The sequence below is a fragment of the Monodon monoceros genome, unplaced genomic scaffold (genome assembly GCF_005190385.1).
Source record: "Monodon monoceros isolate NGI ecotype Baffin Bay Population unplaced genomic scaffold, NGI_Narwhal_1 Super_Scaffold_21, whole genome shotgun sequence".
Classification (NCBI taxonomy): Eukaryota; Metazoa; Chordata; class Mammalia; order Artiodactyla; family Monodontidae; genus Monodon; species Monodon monoceros.
Genome location: NW_021703778.1, coordinates 120,994,073 through 121,002,478, shown reverse-complemented (window position 1 = coordinate 121,002,478; position 8,406 = coordinate 120,994,073). Strand labels below are relative to the sequence as shown.

The following is an 8,406-nucleotide window of genomic DNA, read 5'->3' as shown; positions in this document are numbered from 1 at the left end:
TCTGAGTTTGCAAATGTGTAACTCTTCTTAGGCTATTTGCGTTTGCTATTTAGAGCCCACTGAAGTTAGGTTCCTGCTTTCCTCTAGAAACTGAGAGATAAGGACTTTACCTTCCTTGATGATTACATTTCAAATGTACAGCCCTCAGGTCCTTGAGAAAGTCATTCATGGGTTATAAAACTGGCAAAAGGCTTTTTAAAAGATTTATATCTTAAGGGGAATTTACAAGTGTTCTAAAGTAAATGCTCTAGGAAAAGGGAGATCAGGAGCTTAAGAGTCAGAAGCCTGGCTAAAGTTTAGTCAACCTGAGGGAAATTTTAAGGCCACCTTGGTCAACTGCCTCCCATTTATCCTCCATTCTAACTTTGATTCTCCCCTGAATCAACCAAACTCCTTCTCTCTCTCTCTCTCTCTCTCACACACACACACACACACACACACATACACACACACACACATATTAATACTTAACAGTCTAGTAGTAAGTCACTTCCCCAACAGTCCTCCTCCTGAAGCAGGAGGGAAGGCTGTAGGGCAAAATCTTTAAAGAATGACATAGCCATAGGACATGACAAAATTATTAGGTCCAAGGTGGCAGAAGATTTGACTTCCCGTAGACCTTGAACCTCATTATACTCTCACTGTAATACATTAGCATGCTAAATGACACACCCACCAGTGCCATGACAGTTCCAAGGCCAACCATAAAAAACCAAAAAGTGGGCGGTGGCCCAATTCCTGGAAATTCTCACCTTTTCCCCGAAATAGTTGGAATAATCCTCCCACTCATTAGCCTATGAAATTACCCAGCCCATAAAAACTAACCATGCCATATTTCAGGGCCTCTTGCCTTCTGAGATGGCTCACACTCTGTCTGTGGACTGTGTTTCTCCCAAGGCTGTCCTTGCCTTTTGAGATGGACTGCATTCTTATCTATGGAATGTGTATTTCTCTAAATAAATCCACTTAGCTATCATTTTGTCTCTCAGTGAATTCTTTCTGTGATGAGACATAAAGAACCTGAGTTTCATTAAGTCCTGAGACAAAGTGTGTGATCTTAATTAAAAGAAGATATACAGACTGCCAACAAACACATGAAAGAATGCTCAACATCACTAATCATTAGAGAAATGCAAATCAAAACTACAATGAGATATCACCTCACACCAGTCAGAATGGCCATCATCAAAAAAATCTAGAAACAATAAATGCTGGAGAGGGTGTGGAGAAAAGGGAACCCTCTTACACTGTTGGTGGGAATGTAAATTGATACAGCCACTGTGGAGAACACTATGGAGGTTCCTTAAAAAACTACAAATAGAACTACCATATGACCCAGCAATCCCACTACTGGGCATATACCCTGAGAAAACCATAATTCAAAAAGAGTCATGTACCAAAATGTTCATTGCAGCTCTATTTACAATAGCCCAGAGATGGAAACAACCTAAGTGTCCATCATCGGATGAATGGATAAAGAAGATGTGGCACATATATACAATGGAATATTACTCAGCCATAAAAAGAAACGAAATTGAGCTATTTGTAATGAGGTGGATAGACCTAGAGTCTGTCATACAGAGTGAAGTAAGTCAGAAAGAGAGAGACAAATACCGTATGCTAACACATATATATGGAATTTAAGAAAAAAAAATATCATGAAAAACCTAGGGGTGAAACAGGAATAAAGACACAGACTTACTAGAGAATGGACTTGAGGCTATGGGGAGGGGGAAGGGTAAACTGTGACAAAGCGAGAGAGGGGCATGGACATATATACACTACCAAACGTAAGGTAGATAGCTAGTGGGAAGCAGTCGCATAGCACAGGGAGATCAGCTCGGTGCTTTGTGACCGCCTGGAGGGGTGGGATAGGGAGGGTGGGAGGGAGGGAGACGCAAGAGGGAAGAGATATGGGAACATATGTATATATATAACTGATTCATTTTGTTGTGAAGCTGAAACTAACATACCATTGTAAAGCAATTATACTCCAATAAAGATGTTAAAATGAAAAAAAAAAAAAAAAAAGTGGCTCAAGTCCCAATCTGGATTTAGGCTGGGTTCCAGTACTGGCACGTGGGTTCAAGTCCAATCTGAGTTGCACTGTTTCACTCCCATGAAAGCCTATTTCTATTCCAATGTTCTCTGTGTCAGGAAATGCTACCACTGTACACACCAAATGCTCAGCCAAAAACCTAGGAGTAATCATTATTTCCTCTCTAAACCTTGACATCAAATTCATCAGCAAGTCCTATGTAGTTCTACCTCAAATATATATTGTTTATCCATCCACTCATTATTTCTGTTGCTCCAATAGATATATAAGTAACACAAGGATCCATTAACTCTCATTGGTCTATTGCAATATCCTGCTAAGTAGCTTTTCTAACATTGTTCAAAGTCTTTCATACTCAAGTGATCATTTCAGTTAGGGGGGTATTTTGAGCTGGGATATTTGCATATAGGATTATTTATACCTTTGCCTTTATGAAACACTTATAAGGAATAATACAGAAAATAATGCTGTTATTTTTGGTGAAGAAAATCAATTTTGTATAGTTTATTTCCACCTAAATAAAATGTGAATTTTGTTTAAAAAAAAAAAAAAGCTAACATTTCCAGAAGTCTACTTCAATAATGCTCAGCTTTCCAAACACTGTTTAAAGTTTCACCAATACTTAATTCCATATTATAAGCTGTGAATTTCACTATAAGGCAGCTTTAAGTGCATTTGTATTTATTATTCCTGTAAACAGAAGATAAGCATAATTTATGTATTTGTACAGAGCTCAGTTATTTATATTCCTTAAAAAATCCATATGTTGGCTCAGAATTAAAAGTTTTCAAGTCAGCCACTTGGGGTGACGGGCTTTCCGTCCTAGAACCATGGCCCAGTTTGTCTGTAATCTCATGGAGAAGGCCCCGGTGCTGGTCAACGCTGCCGTGACTTACTCGAAGCCTCGATTGGCCACATTTTGGCACTATGCTAAGGTTAAGTGGTTCCTCCAACCCCTGCTGAGATCCCTACAGCTATTCACAGCTTGAAAAACATTATCAATAGTGCTCAAACTGGTAGCTTCAAACAGCTCACAGTTAAGGAAGCTCTACTGAATGGTTTGGTGGCCACTGAGGTGTGGATGTGGTTTTCTGTTGACGAGATCATAGGCAAGCATGGCATCACTGGCTATGATGTTTGAAGACCAATCTTTGCCTTATTATTTGGGAGTTCTTGGACCATGTGTGAGCAGACTGCTATTTGAATAAAATAAAACAGTGTCAAAAAAAAAAAGTTTTCAGTGTTCTAACCAAAATTTATTTCAACTTTGTCCATGCATGTTGGTATAATAATTAGACACTAAAACCTAGATTTCATTTTGTAAAAGTATTATTAACCCAAAGTAGCAGTATATGATTACCAGTCAGAAGTTATTAGATTAGGCCTTTATTCTTAAAAAGTAAGAAACATCAATAAATGGAAAATCTATTATCAGTTTCTGACATAGATTTTTTGATGTCTTTTTCGAAGACAAATATTTTCCAAAAATCAAGGCTATTTCAAATTAACAATTTCAAACCCTTCCCATCATTTTTACCAGAATTCCTAAGTCATGTTATATGACTTTATTACCAATCATTCATAAGCACACTTAAGAACTTTTCTATAAAGTATGATGAAATTGTCCTTAAATCTATAATTTCTAAATTGACTATGAATTATGAATCTGAAGGAAAAGTAATGCCTAAGAAATAATCATTATTGATAAACAGCCTATAAGAAAGAACTGTGATAATTATGAATGTTTCAACAGCAAACAAAAGCTGAACTTAATTTGGCTTCAGAAAAGAGAAAATTTTATTAATAAGCATATGTATTTCACAGAATAGAAGGACAAAAATGCAGCTGTATCTCAATGAACAAATTGAAATGTGCGGGTTGACTGTCCTCAGTCTCTCTTTGTTTTCACATTCTTTCCTTCTGTAACTTCCTTCAGTTTTTTTCTCATGCTGCAGACCAGTTCCTCTGCTTTTTAGGCAAATCCCTCTACTCTTCAGAAAACAACTGAGTTTAAGATATCTGTCTCTATCCCAATTCCAAAATTCTTAGAGGATAGATCTCTTTTCTTACCTTTTATCAAAAACCTATCTCTGGACTACTAACTTTTGCTAAATAGGCTATAGTTTTTTCAGAGTGATTACAAGGATGGATGGAAGGTAGTTCCAGAAAAGTAATACGACTGGTCAGATAGAATAATATGTATGTAGATTTAAAGACTCAATAGTATAAAGATGTCAAGCTACCCAAAGTGATTTATTAATTCAATGCAGTTATCATTAAAATTCTATGTTTGATGAAATATAAGCAGATTCTAAAATGTATTTAATTTCTCAAAGGACTAAAAATAAATAAGTTACTGCTGAGGAAGAAGGTGGAGGGAGGACTGGTTTTCCAAATATCAAGATTTCCTATAAAGCAAAGTAATTAAGACAGTGAGATTTTACGGCAGCACAGAAGTCAGACCAATTAAATAGAATAGAGGGACTTCCCTGGTGGCGCAGTGGTTAAGAATCTACCTGCCAACTCAGGGGACACGGGTTCAAGCCCTGGTCCAGGAAGATCCCACATGCTGTGGAACAACTAACCCCATGCGCCACAACTACTGAGCCTGAGCTCTAGAGCCTGTGAGTCACAACTACTGAGCCCGTGGACCACAACTACTGAAGTCCGTGCACCTAGAGCCTGTGCTCCGCAACAAGAGAATCCACCAGAATGAGAAGCCTGCGCACTGCAACGAAGAGTAGCCCCCGCTTGCCGCAACTAGAGAAAGCCCATGCGCAGCAACAAAGACCCAACACAGCCAAAAATAAATAAATAAATTTATAATAAATAAATAGAATAGAGGTTCCAGAAACAGACATAATGTCCACAATGCAGATATATGGCAGTGGTGACACTAAAGGACAGTGGGAAGCATGGTCTTTTGAATCAGTTGTGTTAGGAAAATAGTGTGTCAACTGTGGAAAAAAATTCAGTATGCCAAAAAAAACCCAACAAAACAAAAAAACAGTCATCACCATATAATATCTTGTTCCAAAGAGATCTTAATTTTTTAGATTTTTATGTCATGGATAATTTTAGAACTAAGAATAAAGGGATATTTAGAGGCTATTTTATTAGAAATTTAAATGAGAATTTAAACATGGCTAGTCCAAATTTTATTCTATATTTTCCTATTTTTTAAGATATATACCTAAAATGGACAATATCTTCTGAATAAAACCAACTTTTCATTATTGCAATGTATGAATGATGAACATATCTAGCTTATAAATATTGGTTCCAGATTGCAAATACATCTCTAATAATTTCAAATTCATCATTACTTCTTGTTCTTCTTTTAGCACTTATATAATCAGTACACAATGAAAAAGTTTTTTGAAACTTTGACAGCTCACGGTGTTTTTCTTCTGCTCCAAAACTGGAAAGTAGTCTCAGTTTTAGGTTTATAAATACGAACTAGATTGATGAAATCAGTGGATTTTGTTTCATGTCTACACCATCTTTCCTTCCAATGTCTTTTTCCAATTCTTACTCTTAGCATTTGTCCACTTATGAGCATATCAAGAACATTTTGGTGAATAAACATAATAAAAGATGAAAGAATACTGTCACACATCCTTTCAAAAAAAATTTCAGATTCTTTTTTAATTGAAATATAGTTGAATACAACATTATATTGATTTTAGGTGTACAACAGAGTGATTTGACATATATATACATTATGAATTGATCACCACAGTAAGTCTAGTAACCACCTGTCACTATACAAAGTTGTTGCAATATTATTGTCTATATTCCCTATGCTGTAATTACATCCTTATGACTTACTTTATAACTGGAAGTTTGTACCTCTTAATCCCCTTCACCTATTTTGCCTAACCCTCCCATCTCCCTTCCCTCTGGCAACCAACCAGTTTGTTTTCTGTATCTATGAGTCTGTTTCTGTTTTGTTTGTTCATTTGTTTTGTTTTATAAATTCTACATATAAGTGAAATCATACAGTATTTGCCTTTCCTTGTCTGACTTATTTCACTTAGCATAATATCCTCTAGGTCCATCCTAAAAATGTCCAGATTCTTGTTGCAAAATTTTGTGCGACGATGTCTTTCCAGCTGAATGACTAACTGAATGAGAATATCATATTTTCCATTTATCCTTAGAAATATATTGTTCACTTGTTGATTCTTGAATTTGAGAAAGTTCATCTCGGACATCATAATCTGAAGACTCATAGCTGAGACTGTGCTTATAAAATCTATTTCATCATCATTATTAAGAGTCTAGGGTTCATTGTGGTGCTGTCTCACCACCTGATTTATCTCCTGATTCATATCATATTTGTGAAAACTCTTCATAAATTTTCTTCTCTTCACCATTATAAGCAGAAAATTCTCAACTGTGTTCAAGAAAGGTAAGACAATACTACAGAGATGATGTTTCAAATCATCTTCTTTACTTTTTGAGAAATGGCTACAATATTTTGGATAAGGCAGTAAGAAAAATAAGAATGATTCAATGACAAAGGTTTGTTTGTTTTCATTTCAGCATGAGCCTTGTAGAAAAAAATCCATTAATCTTCTACTTTCTTATTATTTCAGTCTTTTTTAAAGCATCATTGATAATAATTGATGAGTAATGACAATCCCCACTATGATAAAATAGCCGGGTGTTTCAAGATACAGAAAAATAAGATCACTGAGATCCTGTTATGTAACTTTACTTTATAAAAGGGTTCCACGTATCATATGGTAACTGCAGATAGAATGAGTTTTGTTTATTAAAAATACTCCTTTTTTCCTTTGACAGACTTTTAATAAAGAATAAAGTTCCTAAAGTATCAGTCCTTATATATAGTTAGAAGCACTCAAAAAATGAAACTCAAAAACAAGAAATGGGTTCAATGAATGCTGATGCTGTCCCAAAAGTTAATTAGAACTCCAACTTTTCTTAGGGAAATTAAAAACCTAAATGTGAAAGGCAAAGCTCTAATCCTTTTAGAAGATACTCTATAAGAATGTCTTTATGATCTAATTTGGCTGGGATGTGTCCTGGGCTTTGAAGTTTTAAAAGATCCCCAGTTGATTCTAATGTGTAGACAAGCTTCAGAAACAATGAGCTCAGGGAATATTTTATTGATATTTATGAAGATCAAAGTTTAGATTTGTCAGTTTTTTGCTTTCAAATGGATCTCTTCCTTTTTTTTTCTGTTCATTAAACAATTATTTAAGTAAAAAAAAAATACTAGATAAACCATTCTAAGGAAGCTTATATTACTGTACATCTTTAATTTGCTTTAATATTGCTGTATGTCTCTATATGTATCTATCTCAGGCAGACATATCATTAAAGATTATGAAGATACATACAAACATATTTATATTTGTATCCAAATAATCATCTTTGGAAAACAAATATCAGTACAGAACTGAAAATGTACCACATTTGAAATTACTTTGAAAAGCTGGTAAGAATATCTGTGCATTTTGGCGTGACCTTACACATTCTATTTTTGTAGTAATGATATTTCAACTCATAAGTAGTCATTTTTTTAAAAAGTAGCTGGGTGCCTGAGAAAGGAAAGAGATTTTTCTCTTCTGAGGTTCAGCGAAATATACTAAATTATGCCATGTTTAAATTTCCAACATTGCATTTCCATCAGACAATAGCATTGCTGTGATTAAAAGATGAATCAGAGAGATAAAATGAAAATTGAAACAGGAAATATCTTCAAGTTAGAGGCTTGGTTGGCTTCTCTCCCTTGGACTGATTACACACAACGATTTGAAATCGTTCTCTTTTGCTGCAATGAAAAGGCAACTCATTGTCACCAGAATCAATCACTCAGAGGTGAAAAATAGGCCAAATCTACACTAGCAGAACATGCAATGAAAATAACTTCTGGGCTTCCCTGGTGGCGCAGTGGTTGAGAGTCCGCCTGCTGATGCAGGGGACGCGGTTTGTGTCCCGGTCCGGGAGGATCCCACATGCCGCGGAGCGGCTAGGCGCGCGAGCCATGGCCTCTGAGCTTGCGCGTCCGGAGCCTGTGCCCCGCAACGGGAGAGGCCACAACAGTGAAAGGCCCGCGTACCGCAAAAAAAAAAAAAGAAAGAAAGAAAAGAACTTCTGGTTTTAGAGAGACCCATGATCAACTGAGATCCTAAAATTATTGCCAGCGAAAAGAATTAGGGTCTGTTAATGGGGAAGCTAGACTTCCATATATATTTTATACAGAACAACATGCCCAAGTTCCCCTATATATATTGTTTCATGAACTATATTGTGTAAGAAACTGCGGTGCCACGGCAACTGCTATATTACTGTGTATCTATCACTTCTATTTCTTT

The 8,406-nt window shown here is 35.9% G+C and overlaps 1 pseudogene; it reads left to right on the top strand.

Annotated features, from left to right (window-relative positions):
- Window positions 1-2,889: 2,889 nt before the first annotated feature.
- LOC114905238 lies at window positions 2,890-3,200 on the top strand (annotated as a pseudogene).
- The last annotated feature ends 5,206 nt before the right edge of the window (window positions 3,201-8,406 follow it).